Below are 16,723 nucleotides of genomic sequence, written 5' to 3'. Positions count from 1 at the left end.
AGCAAGGGAGAAATAGGAACCTACCTACAAGAGAGCTCCCATAAGGCTGTCAGCTGATTTCTCAACAGAAACACTTCAGGCCAGAAAAGACTGGCATAAAATATTCCAAGTGATGAAAAGCACAAGGCTATCATTTAAAACTTAAAGGACAAATAAAGAGCTTCCCAGATCAAAAAAGGCTAAACGAGTTCATTACCATCAAACCAGTATAGCAAGAACTGTTAAAGTGCCAGCTTTAAGAAGAAGAAACAGAGAAAAAGAGAAATATACATATAAATAATAAAATGGCAATAAGTACCTATTAACAACAACCTTAAATGTAAATGGATAAAATGCTCCAATCAGAAGACACAGAGTAGCTGAATGGGTAAAAAAAAAATCATGGCCCATATATATATATATATATATATATATATATATATATATATATACACACACTCTCTACTAAGACCCACCTCAGGACAAAAGATATACACAAAGCAGAAAGTGAAAGGATAGTAAAAAAATATTCCATGCAAATAAAAACAAAAAACAAAGCTGGGGTAGCAGTACTTATATCAGACAAAATAGACCACAAAACAAATGCCGTAAAAGAAACCAAAAAAGGTTACTACTACAAGATACTAAAGGGATCAATCCAACAAGAGGATATAAACATACATGCACCCAACACAGGAGCACCTAAATATATAAAGAAAAACTAGGTGGAAATTAAGGGAGAGTTCAACAGCAATACAAACATAGTAAGGGATTGTAACACCCCACTGACATCAATGGACAGATCTTCCAGACAATAAATCAACAAGGCAGCAGTGACCTTAAACAACACACTGGATGGGATGGATTTAATTGATATTTACAGAACACTTCATCCCAAAGATGAAGCATGAGAATATATATTCTTCTCAAGTGCACATGGAACATTCTCAAAGACAGACCACATGTTAGGACACAAAATGAGTCTTAACAAATTCAAGAAGACTGAAGTCATATCAAGCATCTTCTCTGACCACAATTGTATGATACTAGAAATCAATTACAATAAAAAACAAACAGAAAAACATTAGAATATATGGAGGCTCAAGAACATGCTATTAAACAATGAATGGGTTAACAATGAGAAAAAAGTAGAAATCAAAAGGTACCTGGAAGCAAATGAAAATGAACACACAGCAACCCAAAATCTGTAAGACACAGCAGAAGCAGTTCTGATAGGGAAGTTCATGGCATTACAGGCCTACCTCAAGAAGCAAGAAAAATTTCAAGTACACAAACAAACCCTACATCTAAAAGAACTAGGAAAAGAAAAACAAACAAAGCCCAGAGTAAGTAGAAGGAGAGGAATAATCAAGGTCCAAGAGAAAATGACAGAGACTAAAAAAATAAATAAAAATAAAAAATCAATATAAAAGATCAATAAGATAAACAAGATTGATGAACATTTAACCAGACTCATTAAGAAAAAAAGAGAGAAGGCCCAAATAAATAAAATCAGAAATGAAATGGAGGAAATAACAACTGACACCACAGAAACACAAAAGATTGTATGAAAATAATATCTGCCAACAAATTGGACAACATGGGTGAAATGGGTAAATTCCTAAAAACACACAATCTTCCAAAATTTAATCAGGAAGAGTCAGAAAATCGGAATAATCACAACTAATGAAATCAAAGCAGTAATTAAAAAAAACAAAACTCCCAGTAAACAAAATTCCTGGACTGGATGGCTTCAAAGGTAAACTTTATCAAACATTCAAAAAGAACTAACACTTATCCTTCTGAATTCCAAAAAATTCAAGAGAAAGGAAGACTTCCAAGCTCCTTTTGTAAGGCCAGCATTATCTTAATTTCAAAACTAGATAAAGACACTGAAAAGAAAAACAATATCCTTGATGAATGTAGATGCTAAAACCCTCAACAAAATATTAGCAAACCGGATCTAGCAATACATAAGAAAGATCATACACCATAATCAAGTGGGATTTATTCTGGGGATAGATACAAGGTTGGTACAATATTTACAAATTTATAAATGTGAAACATCACATAAACAAAATGAAAGATAAAAATATCAATATATGCAGAAAAAGGATTTGATAAAATCCAGAACCCATTTATGATAAAAACTCTCAGCAAAGTGGAAACAGAGGGATCATACCTGAACATAATAAAGATCATATATGACAAATTCACAGCCAATATCATACTCAATGGGCAGAAATGAAAAGTGTTTCCCTTAAGATCAGGAACAAGAGAGAGATGTCTGCTTTCACCACTCTTATTCAACATAGTACTATAAGTACCAGCCACAGCAATCAGAGAAGGAGAAATAAAAGGCATCCAAATTGGAAAGGAGGGAGTAAAACTGCCGTTATTCACAGATGACACGATACTGTATATAAAAAATTCTAAATACACCACCAAGAAACCATTAGATCTAATAAATGAATTCAGCAAAATAACAGCATACAAAATTAACATTCAGAAATTGTTACATTTTTACACACCAATAATGAAATGTCACAAAGAGAAATTAAGAAAACAATCCCATTTACTACTACAACAAAAAACAATATAGGACCTAGGAATAAATTTAACCATGGAGGAAAAAGATCTGTACTAAGAAAATGGTAAGACATTGAAGAAAGAAACTGAGGAAGATACAAATAAGTGGAAGCATATACCATGTTCATAGAAAGAAAAAATTAACATCATTAAAATGTCCATACTACTCAAAGCAATCGACAGATTCAACGCAATTTTCATTAAAATACCAATGGTACTCACAGACCTAGAACAAATATTCCCAAAATTTATATGGAACCACACAGGACCCTGAATGGCCTCAGCAATCTTGGGGGGGGGGAGGACTTCGAGGTATCACAATACCTGATATCAAACTACACTATAAGGCCATGGTAAAAAAAAAAAAAAAAAGCATGGTATTAGAATAAGAACAGGTATATAGGTAAATGAAACAAAATAGAGAGCCAGGAAAAAATCCATGTCTTAATAGCCAATTAATATTTGACAAAGGAGGCAAAAACATACAATAGAGTAAAGACAGCCTCTTCAATAAATGGTGTTTGGAAAATTGGACAGGTACGTGCAAAAAGATGAAACTAGACCACCAAATTACACCATACACAAGAATAAAGTCAAAATGGATAAAAGACTTAAATGTTACAGACTACAAACCATAAAGATTCTAGAAGAAAACGCAGAGAGCAGAATTTCAGACATTTCTCGTAGCAATACTTTTGCCAATATATCACCTCAGGCAACACAAAAATAAACAAATGGGAATAGATCAAACTAAAAAAGGCTTTTTACAGCAAAAGTAACCGTCACCAAAATGAAAAGCGAAACCAATGAATGGGAGAACATATTTGCCAATGATATATCCAATAAGGGCTTAATATCCAAAATATATAAAGAACTTATAAAACTCACCACCAAAAAGACAAACAACCTAATTAAAAAATGGAGAAAGGAACTGAATAGACACTTCTCCAAAGAGGACATATAGATGGCCCAATTAGACATATGAAAAGATGCTCAACATCACTAACCATCAGAGAGATGCAAATTAAACCACAATTAGATATCACCTCACACCTATTAGAATAGCTGCTATCAACAAATCAACAAACAAGTGTTGGTGAGGATGTGGAGAAAAGGGAGCCCTGATGCACTGTTGGTGGGAATGCAGACTGGTGCAGCCACTGTAGGATACAGTATGGAGTTTCCTCAAAAAATTAAAAATGGAACTGCCTTATGACCCAGTGATTCCACTTCTGGGAATATAGCTGAAGAAACCTGAAACACTAATTTGAAAGAAGATATGTACCATTTTAAGAAAGTGGTACATATTGGTTATTTACAATCACCAGGATTTAGAACCACCTCAAGTGCTCATCAGTAAATGAGTGGATAAAACAGATGTGGTACATTTACAGAGAGGAATACTACTTGGCCATAAAAAAGGAAATCTTACCTTTGCAACAGCATGGGTGGACATGGAGAGTATTATGTTAAGTGACATAATACTCAGTCAGAGAATGAGAAATTCCATGTGACTTCACTTATATGTGGAATCTAATGAACAAAATAAACTAACAAAACAGAAATAGACTAACAGATCAGAGAACAGACTGCAGCTGTCAGAGGAAAGGGCTATTGGGGGCTGGGTGAAAAAAAATGAAGTGATTAAGCAAAAAAAAAAAACAACCTCACAGACACCAACAATAGGGTGATTACCAGAGAGAAAGGGGACTGGGGTGAGGTAGAAGACAGTAAAAGGGAAATAAATAGTAATGGAAAGAGACTTTACTTTGTTTGGTGAACACACAATACAATTTACAGATGATGTATTATATAATTGTACATTTGAAATCTATATAATTTTATTAACCAATGTCACCCCAATAAAATCAGTATTTTTTTTAAAAAGTTCTCTGGCTCTAGCTGGTTTGGCTCAGTGGTTAGACCGTCAGCCCATGGACTGAAGGATCCCGGGTTCAATTCTGGCCAAGGGCACGTACTTTGGTTGCAGGCTCAATACCTGGCCCTAGTTGGGGTGAGCACAAGAGGCAACCAATCAATGTGTCTTTCTCATCAATGTTTCTCTCTCTCTCTCTCTCCCTCCGCCCTTCCACTCTCTCTGAAAAGCAATGGAAAAAATATCCTCAGGTGAGGATTTAAAAAGAAGTTCACTCTTGTTCCTCTGCAGTCAATTCCCCCTGCCACTGATACCAGGCAACCACTAATCTGCTTTATTATTGATTAGGTTTTGGGGGCTCTAGCACAAATATGAATGGAATTATACAGTAAGTATTCTTTTGCTCAGACACAGAAGACTACCTACCGTATAACTGGCATGTTTGTTAATGTCATGCTGTGACATTATCAGTAGTTCCCTTGTTACTGCTTGGTAGTATTTCATTGAATACTTATTGATAGACATTTGGGCTGTTTCCATTTTTGATCTCTGATCATTGGGGCATAAATCATTTATTTGTCACGCAAGTTTTTATTTTATAACCATAAGCCATTTGTAATGCAAATTTTTATTTTATAACCAGGGGTTATAAATGAGGTGGAATTTCTGGATCATAAAGTGTATGTTTAAGTTCATCAGAAATTGCCAAACTTTTTTCAAAGTGCCTGTATCATTATCCACTTCTACTAACAATTTATGTTAAGTTCATACTGCTCTATATCCTCACCAACACTTGATATTGTCAGTCTTTTCTATTTTAAGCATTCTTGTAGGCTAAATGTTTTTAATTTTGATTTGCATTACCCTAAATAACATATACGTTGAAAAATTTAAATGTGCCTATTGGAAACTCAAATATCTTCTTTGTGAAGTATCTATCCAAACCTTTTACCAATTTTATAAACTGGGTGCCTGCCGTCTTATTAATGATTTACAGAGGTTCTTTATATTCACCGGATAAAAGTCCTTTGTCAGATATATGAATTGCAAATATTTGCTCCCAATTTGTAGCATATCTTTTCTTTTTATTAAGTGTCTTAATTTTTATTAAGTTTAACATTTAAAAAACTTTATTGTTAGTGCTTTTTGTATCATGTATAAGACTGAATGCTTTCCCCTTCAGAGTGGCAACAAAACCTGGATTTATGCTTATCACCTCTACCATAATACCGAATTTGAGGTCCTAGCCAATGCAATAAGGACAAGAAAGAAAACAAAAAAGAGAAGAGAAAGGGGAAGGAGAGAGCGAGATCCAGAGTGAGAGTGAGAGAAAGAGAGGGAAGAGAGGAAGAGAATGTATACTGATTGGAAAGAAAGAAGTAAAATTGTCTTTATTCAATGATTGTAGGTATGGAAAATCTTAAAACCCTAAGCAAAAGAATACTAGAATAAGTGAATTTAAAATGGCTACAAGATATAAAGATAATACAAAAACCAACTACATATTAGCAATGGACAAATGGAAAAGGATTTTTACTCCCTTTTATAATAAAATCAAAATATAAAAAAATGAAGATATAAATTTGACAAAATATGTGTAGGACCTGAATACTACAAAACTAAAAAAATATGTTGCAAGATATTAGAGCTGGGTGGCTCAGTTGGCTGGAGTCTCATCCCATACAACAAAAAGGTGCAGGGTTCGATCCCTGGTCAGGGCACATATGAGAGGCCCCTGCCCCCCCCTTCCTCTCTCTCTAAAAATCAATAAAGATATCCTCAGGTGAGGACTATAAAAGAAGAAATTAGATATACATATCTCATGCATGGATTGAAAGGTTCAATATTAAGATAGCCATTTTCCACAAATTGATCTAGTGATTCAAGGAAATACCAGTTGAAATCCCAAGAAGTTTTTGAAACTAAAAAGTTGATTTTAAAATATTTATGAAAACACATAAAACCTTTGAAAATAAAGAACAAAGTTGGAGAATTTATACCAACCAATTTCAAACCATACATAAAGCAAGACAGTATGGTATTGACATACGGACAGACATACAAATCGATAGAAAAGGGAGTCCAAAAACAGACCCACACAAGTATCATAAATTGATTTCCAACAAAAATGCCACGGCAATTCTCAACAGGCAAAGGATAAAGAAAGGACAAGAAATTCAAAAGGGAAAAGATAATCTTCAACAAATAATATCAAAAAAATTATATCCAAAAAGGAAAACAATGAACCTAGACCCACATGCCACACTACACACCCATCAAGTCCTAAAAACAGATCATAGACCTAAATATAAGGGCTAAAACTATAAAACTTTTAGGAGAAAACTTCTATGGTCTGATTTTTTTCATACGACAGTATTTTGTTTATTTTTTGCATGTTAATTTTTGTAATTAATAAATATACATCCTTTGCATTTTGAAAAAGTAAGTAAAACAAAGGACAGAATCCTTTAAAACTTTTGAAACGTGTCTTCATATTTAAAATCAAATTTCATAACTCACTGTGAGTCCCTTATCCATACTATAGTCATGTAACCTTTCTTCAACTGACATACAGAAATATTCAAAGAAAGGAATAAAAACCTTCTTTAACTTCCTTACATATGGTTCCAGTAAGAAGAGGTTGCCTTTTAGGGAACTGCAGTTTTTCCTCCATAATTATATTTTAGTGCCCTTGCTAAAGTCATATTAATAAAATAAATCTGCCTAAGATATATTAATGCCATCCATAATTTTGAAATATAAAAGTTACCAGGGGAGATTACAGATGGCGGTGGACTGAGTGGAAGCTACACAGACACTTTCCCAGGACCAAACTGGAATTACAACTGAAATATAGAAAAACCATCCTGACTAATCAACTGCAACTGAAAACTACTAGCTGGAGAGCACTCTCGTAAGCAAGGAGGAAAAAGGGAGACCGCATAGAGACTCATAGGAAGTGCAGAGGAGTGAGAGGGCTGGCTGGGCTCCCACAGGCAGCAGCTGAAGGTTCAGAGGGATATCACAGCTGTGGGGGTTCCCACTGAGGACTCTGGGGCCTAAACTCCGCTTCCCAGCCAAGAGCACCAGAACTGAGAAAGGTGCCCACATAACACCTGGCTGTGAAAAGCAGCTGGGTTTCCCGTCTGCCAGGGAGAGATGGCTGGAAATGCAAGCACCCTCTTAAAGAGCCAATGCACAGTTTTGTGTGCAGCCACTCACCTTGAGCTCCAGCAGAGGGAGGGCAGAGAGGACTGGAGCTATGTGAGGAGAATCTAGGGTTGTGGGCCCTGGAGATTGAGATCAGAAGGCACCCATCTGGATTCCTGTGCCAAGTCATTCCCCCATATTGCAGAGGACATCTTTCTCAGGCAGACAATTTGCTGCTTTTGCCTGGGAGGTGGGGGGGACACGCAATTGCCCCATCCTGCTGGAAAACCGCTCAACCTACCCCATGGAGTTTCTACAGCCTGAGACTCATTAAGAGAATCAGATCAATCAGCCTGCAGGCAGAGACAGGCCTCAGCCTAATCTGCTTCTGGACCCTGGCCTTGGAAAAGCAGACTTTGGTGTGCATCCTGGTCCTGTCCAAATGCACCCAGCCCCAGCAGAGGAGACCTCAAGTCTGGGGTTGTTGATAGCTCCAAACAGGGTACTCAGGGCCAGTCACAAACAGCTTCTGACATCAGCCTGCACCAGAGGCCCTCCAAAAAGATTGAGAGTCCCAGTAGATCTACCTAATACACAGAAACAAACCCAAATAGGCAGCCAAAATGGAGAGGCAAAAAAACAAGCCCCAAATGAAAGAACAAGAGAAAAAGAGCTAAATGAAATGGAGATAAGCAATCTCTCAGATATAGATTGCAAGGATGCTCAACAGCATGAAAAATTATATGGAAACTACGAAGGAAATGAAGAATGACATAGCAGAAATAAAGAATACATTGGAAGGAATAAACAGCAGATTAGAGGAAGCTAAGGATCGGATCAGTGAATTAGAAGACAGGGTAGGAAAAAAATCACTCAATCAGAGATCCAAAAAGAAAAAACAATTAAAAAACAGGAGGACAGTTTAAGGGAGCTGTGGGACAACATGAAATGTAACAATATTCACATTATACGAGTGCCAGAGGAGGTCGAAAGTAAGCAAGATTTATTGAAACTGTTTGAAGAAATAATGGCAGAAAACTTCCCTCACCTGGTCAAGGAAAAAGCCACACAAGTTCAAGAGGCACAGGGAGTTCCAAGCAAGAAGAACCCAAAAATGCCCACACCCAAGACACATCATAATTAAAATGCTAAAAATTCAAGACAAGGGGAGAATATTAAAGGCAGCAAGAGAAAAGCAATCTGTTACCTACAAAGGAGCTCCCATAAGGCTGTCAGCTGACTTCTCATCAGAAACTCTACAGGCCAGAAGGGAATGGAATGAAGTATTCAAGGTAATGCAAAACAAGTATCTGAAACCAAGACTACTCTATCCAGCAAGGCTATCATTCAAGCTAGATGGTGAAATAAAGTGCTTCCCAGACAAAAAAAAAAAAAAGGATAAAGGAGTTTATCACCACCAAACCAGCATTGCAGGAAATGTAAAAGGAACTGCTACAATTAGAAGTAGAAATAGAGAGAGAAACATAGGCATAAAGAACCAAAATGGCAATAAATCAGGATGTATCAATAATAACTTTAATGTAAATGGATTAAATGCTCCAATAAAAAGACATAGGGTGGCTGAATGGATAAGAAAACAGGACCCAAATATTTGCTGTCCACAAGAGACCCACCTCAGAACAAAAGACTCACACAGGATGAGAGTGATGGGATGGAAAAAAATGTTTCATGCAAATAAAAATGGGAAAAAAAAAAGCTGGGGTGGCAACACTCATATCAAAATAGACTTCAAAAATGAAGACCATAACAAGAGACAAGAAAGGTCACCACCTAATACTAAAGGGATTGATCCAACAAGAGGATATAACCCTGAGAAACATATATGCACCCAATATAAGAGCACCTAAATTTATAAAAAACTTCTAGAGGACTTTAAGGGAGAGATCGACAGCAATACGATCATACTAGAGACTTTAACACCCCCACTGATTTCACTGATAGGTCTTCCAGGCAAAAAAAAATAAGGAAACAGTGACCCTAAAGGAAACACACTAGATCAGATGGATTTAATTGACATTTATAGAAGATTCCACCCCAAAGCTGCAAAACATACATTCTTCTCAAGTGCAGATCAGTAGATGAGTGGATAAAAAAGCTGTGGGACATTCACACCGTGGAATACTATGCAGCTGTAAAAAAGAAGGATCACTTATCCTTTGGGACAGCATGGAGGCAACTGGAGAGTATTATGCTAAGTGAAATAAGCCAGTCAGAGAAAGACAAGTACCACATGATCTCACTCACATATGGAATGTAATAAAATAAACTGATGAACAAAACAGATCCAGATACATAGAAGCATGGAACAGACTGAGGCATCTCAGAAGGAAGGTAGGGGTAGGGAAGTGGGTGGGGAGAGATTAATCAAAGAACCTCTATGTCTATAAGTATAACCCATGGACACAGACATTGTTATGGGGAAGGCCTGGGAGTGGGGTAGATATGGGGTGGAGGGGATCAATGGGGGGAAAAAGGGGACATCTGTAATATTTTCAACAATAAAGATAAATTTAAAAATAAAAAATAAATAAAACAGTCACCAGAAGATGATGACAATATGAAAAATGCTCTGTACTGCTACATGGTCTAGGAATGGCCTGTCCTGGTTGATAAAGATTCATAATGCGCCATAAGGAGATTACAACTTTTAAAAATTTAAATGAAACAAACTTAAACTATTCTAAACATAACGCCCAGCCCAATAATTTAGAGGATACTTCAGAACTATATTATATTATTACCCACTAGTCATAAATTGTGGTTAACAAAATGATGGATAAAAGACTCAAGTTTGCCTGGCCGGCATGGCCTCAGCAGGAGATTGAGGTTCGATTCCCAGTCAGGGTACATGCCCAGGATGTGGGCTTGATCCTTAGTGGGGGTTGTGCAGGAAGCAGCCAATCAATGGCTCTCTCACCATTGATGTTTCTATCTCTTTCTCTACCTCTCCCTTCCTCTCTATGAAATCAATAAACATTTAAAAAAAAAAAAAAGGGGGGTCAAATTTAGTTTCCCAGAGCACCAAAATTTAAAGCAATACATAATGCATTGCTGTCCTCGAGATGTATTATTTATTGTGCATAACAAATTACCCCAAAACTCTGCTTTAAAACAATGAACATTTATTATCTCTCAGTAACTATGGGTCAGCTGAATCTCTGGCTCACGGTCTATCGTAAGGTTGCAGGCCAACTGTTGGCCAGGCTGCAGGATCACCTGAAGGCTCGACTCTGTGTAGGAGGGGGAAGGAGGGATCTGCTTCCAGGCTCAATCGTGTGGCTGTGGGCAAGTCTTGGTTCCTCACTCCATGGGCCTCTCCACAGGGCTGCTCACAACAGGACATATTTTCCTTTTTGTTTTTTAATCTCTTTCCTTCCACCAAGGGCTTTTAGCACATTCACAAAGTTGTACCATCATCACCACAACCAATTTTAGAACAATTCACCATCCTAAAAAGAAATCCATTACTCATTAGCAGTCAAATTCCCCATTTTCCCCCACCCCAACCCCAGCTCTAGGCAAACACCAATCTACTTTCTGACTCTACAAGTCTGCGTATTCTGGACATTTCATATAAATGCAATCATACAATATGTGACCTTGTGACTGGCTTTATTACTTAGCACAGAGATTTTCAAACTTTTTCATCTCATGGCACAAATCGACTAATTACTAAAATTCTGCAGCACACCGAAAATATATTCTTTGCCTACCTGACAACAACAAAAGGTATACTTTTGATTCATTCACACTGGATGGCTATTGTTGTGTGGGCTGTTGTCTTTTTTTTATTTTTTATTTGACAATCTAAAGGAAAATAGATCAGTGTCCCTGACTAAATAGTCAGGTATTGTAGGTTTTAAAAATTCTTGTGGCACACAGCTAAAAATTGCTGGCTCAGCACACTGTTTTCAGGGTTCGTCTAAGTTGTGGCATGAGTCTGTAGAACTGAATAATGGATTCCCTGCCCTTTCCTGCTGCTTCTCACCTTTCTGTAAGCCTGTCTTCCTCACCCCACCTTTACCACCAAGACCTGCATTAAATACCACCTTCTCCAGTAAGTTTTGCCATTCTATCAACCTGATGTGCACTCATCCACCTCTCAATTTCCATAGTATTTCTATCACTTAAAGGCCCTCATCATATTATCCTTGGATTGCACGTGATTTAACTCCTCTATAAGAGAAAAGCATCCGAAGAACTGTAACACTGACCACATCAGTCTGGCTCATAGAAGGCACTTGGTTTTTATGTTGACTATTGAATGAATTAATTAATTAGAAAACTCAGGCATTTCAGAGTGAGTTAAGAAACTGAATCTGGCCTGGTTTTTAAAAAAACCTAAAAATGTTTATTTCTTGAAAAGTAATGTCAACATTGAAACTCTTCAAAATATAACAAAGACAAAATGTAACAGTAAAATATAAAATGTTTATAGTATATATAGTGATCATTTTCTATATTCATAGGAGGCCAAATCAAAAGGCTTAAGAACGTCCTCAAAGATTATTTACCACCAGAACAGTCCTCTGCTTTAGAAAATGTATTGAAGTCAATGACATAACTGTAGAACAAGTAGGGTTATAAAGTACCTTTTATAGAATGAAAATAGTACATGTCACTTCAGGACTTCAATTTGTTACTTTTAGATATTTTGGCACTTTTTTTTTTCTCTTCCAGATATTTCAATTGTTTATCACCAAAAGTATAAGTGTAAACATTATATGATTTTGGCAGAAAACAAAGGGCTGGGGGTGGGTGTGTGCCACAAGTTAGAGAGCTATTCCTCAAGAACGAGACACTACTACTGCTAACAAATGGGTGGTCTTGACTGGATGAATCAATTCACTCCCATCTAGGCATCTATAATTTCTTCCTGGAGCTAATGGTGCAAAAAATGTTGGAGCTAAGGGCTGCCAGAGTTAGCAAATAACAAGATAGGCCCAGTTACGCTTGCATTTCAGATAAGTAATGAATTTTCTTAGTAAAGTATGCCCTAGGCAATGCTTAGACTAAGAATTTATTCACTGTTTATCTTAAATTCAAACTTAACTGGTTGTCCTGTGTTTTACCTGACAACCCTAAATGAAGCCAAAACGTGGAGCAGTAATCAATACAGCTTCCTCACTTTATAGGAGAAACTGAAAAACCGAGGAAGGGAAGTAACTTGCCTAAACCTTTGAAAAGAGAAAAATATATTTCACTAGGTCACCGTGGGTTCCAGTCATGGTCCATTGGACCTCAATTCTGGCTCCTTACAGAAGGTGAGCAAGCTAAAAAAAAGGGTATGATTTTCCTTTTTCGACATCAAAGTTCAAGTTTCAGTAAATTTCTAGTTTTCAAAAACACATTAGGAAACTATACATTTTTCTTAATGTAAGAAAATCCTCCTGATGATTTTTCTGCCTGCACAACACCACAAACCACCTCACATTGTTTACCTATTCACCGCATTTCGCCTAAAGCCAGTCCTCTCAAAACCCAAAATTCTCTTGCTCCAGCGTTTCAAAATTTGGTACGCACATTATTCCACGACTCTACCTATGTCAATTCACATGCCCACCCACTTTTCACATTTTTCAGTGGGAATATCCTAACTGATCCACTCCGTGGGTCTCAGGAAGTCCCGTGAAAAGCCCTCCACGTCCATTCTGCGCCCGAGCTGCCGAGGCGGCAGAGGCGCGGTCCCGCGGCCCCGCGGCCGGGGTGCGGGGAACGGGGGCGGGGAAGCCGTCGTCGGAAACGTGGGGCTTTTCCCAGGGCATATGAGAAATATACGACCGCCTAACTGCAGGGCAGACATTCGGACAAAATCAAAGGAAAAGCGAGACTGCGCTTACGCTTCCGAATCCCCCCCAATTGACAAAACCGCAAAACATTTCCTCTAACAGCGCTTCTCAACCGGTGATGCGAGCACATAAGGGTTTCTTTTTCTTTTTACAAACTGGGCTTCCAAAGAGGATTTTAAGAAAGAAGGTTCCGTTGCATTAAAAAAAAAAAAAAAGCCTGAAGAGACAGTAGCATAAATCACTATGACTGTAAGTTTTCTATTAAAAATGACACCCAGGTGAACAAGAACCCAAATATTGTTAGATGAAAGATTTAAAGACAAACAAAAACGCAGCAATTAAAAGGAAACTCTCTACCTATGCTCTCCCTCTGCAGCTTCCAGGGCAGGCAGGTCTCTCTCGAGATCCACACGTCAGAAGGGGACGGTCCCAGTTCGGCCTTTCATTTCACGGATTAGGGAAACGGGCCGAGGGCCAGGACTGACTTGCCCAAGGTCCGAGGACCCTTCGGGGCTGGACTCCCACGGGGAACCCCGCCGGCTGCCCACTGGGCCCTGGGTGCGCGAGGCCCCGGCCCCAGCCCCGGCCCGGCACCCGCTCGGCCTGGCCCCCGGGCGGCCTGGAGCCTCGGGCCGGGCCCGGGACGGCGCGGAACCGCCGGCGCACCCGCCCGGCCCACCTGTCGCGGGGCCCACAGCCGGCAGCCACACCCCCGGCGCGGGCGCGCCCGCTCGGCCGCCGCGGGCACGGCGGATGCGCGCGGCGTGGCGCCGGGCGTGGGCTCCGGCCGTCGCGGTTACCTCAGGCGGCGCAGCGCTCGCGCCCCGGCCGCCGGGGCCGCCGGGAACCCGCGGGACACGCAGACGCAGCAAGGCCGCAGCTCCGGCGCCGCGGGCCTGTTTACACCGCCGGGCCCGAGGACGCCGGGGCCCGTCACGTGACGCGCGCGTCACGTGCTCGCCGGTTGGGGAAGGCGTTGCCGGGCGACGGCGCGCTGGGCGGGCGGGCGCCGCGGCCTGGGCGCCGCCGTCGGTGCGGGCCGGAGGGAGCGCGTTCGGGCGGTGAGCCGTCCGCTTCCAGGGGCGGCGTGGAGACGCGCCCTCGCCCCGGGCTGCCGGGCGGCGGGAGCGCGGATGCCGGGGCCGTTTCCTGCGCCCTGACCCGGGCGCGGCCGTGCGCGCGGCCTGCCCCCGCCCCCGCCGTGCACACGGAGGGCTCGCGGAACTTCCAACTTTTATTTTATAGCTTTCACGGGAATTAGCTTCGTATGTGTAAATACAAACATATCCAAGTAAGTGTTTCATTCAGCTTTCAGATTTTGTCATCAAACTTATGTCACTTTTAGTGACTATTTCTGCCGAGTCCAGTTCCCCATCAAACTGGCGCAGTCCAGCCCCTGCCAGGTTCTTGCATGGAGCCCGCTGCGAGCCGCAGAAAAGACGGCAAGTCCCTTATTTCCTAGGAAGCGCTTGAGCGGGTCGTGAGCAGCGCTGTTCGGCGGCCGGCGGGGACTGGCCGCCTCTCCGTTTCTGCGGCGCACCTGGAGCGCGGCCGTCCAGGGTGCGAGGTACCCCGCTGAACTTGCTCCGCGCCCCGCTTTCCTATGGGAAGTAGGTTACAAGGCCAGCGGCCACGCCTGGCTGACCTTTTCTGCTGCTTTGGGCAGCAGATGTTCCACGAAGGCAGAACAGTATCTCCCGTGTGTACGGCTGACGCCTCAACCACGCCTGGAAAGCAAAAGCGTTGACCTGTGGGTGGGGAACCCCGACGTCGGGCCAGCGGAGGCGAAGGACCTTCCTAGAGCCCGAGGGGTCTGAGCGTTGGGCAGAGCTCGGAGGCGTGCTGGGGAGTCCTGGCCCAGCCCTTACTCTCCAGGCCAGGGTTGGGAGCCTTTATGTCCCTGCAAAGCCATTTGGTCTGGCCCTGCCAAGGCAACCACAGGCCGGACTCGAAATTCAGTAAGTTCAATTAAATGTTTGATGAAATATGGCAGGCTAATATTTAAGTTGATAACTTTATATGGCAGGGCCAGGCCCAGTGATTTCACTGGCCAGATGAGCCTCTCTCTTCTTTTAGCTCCTGAACAGAGTAGTATGAAGGTGAAATGAAATAATACTGGAACAACACTTGAAAGTGCCAACACAGTAATCAATAAATGTTAAACATATACAGCCTTTGGCAAGAGGGTAGTAATAAGTTCAGAGTCCGAAGGGAAAGGGAGCTGACAACTGGAACGTGTCCAGGTCCTAGGTTTGGATTCTTGCCACCTGAACTGGTTGACAGGATTACCAGCAAGGAACCTAAGCGCAACTGGGAAGTCTTTGAATTTAGACTGGAAGGCTGCCTTAGAAGATTGCTCATTGGTGATGAAGTGGTCACTTCAAGGGCAGTACTAGCCTTGTGGCAGCAGGTTAATCCCAAGTCCTGTGTGTGGTGATGGTGACTCCTAATAGACTCCTCTCGGTTGCCTAAGCCCACATAGGGAAATAGCTGCCCTCGCCTAGAATTTGTGGGAAAGAAAGAAGTCAGGCCTGAGCCAAGTGACTAGTGTTAACCCAAGAGCCCGTCAACCTGACTGTCCACCAAGTGGTTAAACATATCTAACCACTTGCAGTTTTTTACTTAGGGTTTCACTGCAAACAGCAAAATGCATCAGTGTGTATGATAAGATATACTGCAAATGTTTATGACTCTATAATGGCATGTCACCTAACACAACGTTCCACTAGAATGATGAATGTAAGGAGTGATGAGAGAGTTGCAAACAAAGAAACAAACAAACACTAGCCTACTAAAGGGCTACAAAGCTCTAACATGGTAGAGCTAGCGTTGAATTTACCTTTCATGATTCCAAGTCTAAGCGCCTTTCCCTTTTTATTAATAATCATAAAGATGTGGTTTCATTATATCCATCTATTTTGGCCATCCTACCCTGCGTCGGTTACAGTTTTCCTTCACATAGCATTTGGCAGCATTTGCAGGTCGATTGGAGGTGAAGGTGCAAAACAGAGTGAAGGATGACTGTAAGGTTTTTGGCCTGAACAACCAAAAGAAGGGAATTGTTATTTAGATGGAGAAGAGGGAAATGTGCACTTGGGGTGGGGGCGGGGGGGGGGTGAATGTCAAGAACTTCATTTTGGACATGCTAAATTTTACATGCCTATTAGACATGCAAATAGAGATGTGCCATTAGCAACTGAGTGGAAGACACTGGAATTCTAAGGAGAGATATAGAGATATAAATTGATTGGTCAGTGGTGTTTAAAGCTACAGGACTGAATGAGATCACAGAGCGCAGTAACTTTCATATCTTCTGACC

General features: G+C 40.8%; 1 protein-coding gene across 4 annotated transcripts in view; it reads right to left on the bottom strand.

Annotated features, from left to right (window-relative positions):
* MARCHF8 (membrane associated ring-CH-type finger 8) overlaps positions 1-14,305 on the bottom strand; it is a 117,772-nt gene extending 103,467 nt beyond the window's left edge. For 2 of the 4 annotated variants that reach the window (XM_016200870.2, XM_016200871.2), the window contains exon 1: positions 13,762-13,983. The gene's annotated coding sequence lies outside the window, so the exon portion shown is untranslated. Of the gene's footprint in view, positions 1-13,761; positions 13,984-14,204 lie in introns of those variants that run through there. The other 2 variants (XM_087824262.1, XM_016200874.2) reach the window with 2 other exon arrangements.
* Positions 14,306-16,723: the final 2,418 nt, after the last annotated feature.

This window comes from Miniopterus natalensis, chromosome 14, assembly GCF_054644295.1.
Source record: "Miniopterus natalensis isolate mMinNat1 chromosome 14, mMinNat1.hap1, whole genome shotgun sequence".
NCBI classification, from domain to species: domain Eukaryota; kingdom Metazoa; phylum Chordata; class Mammalia; order Chiroptera; family Miniopteridae; genus Miniopterus; species Miniopterus natalensis.
The sequence above is the reverse complement of the archived record's forward strand: the minus strand, read 5'-3'. Positions and strand labels throughout refer to the sequence as shown.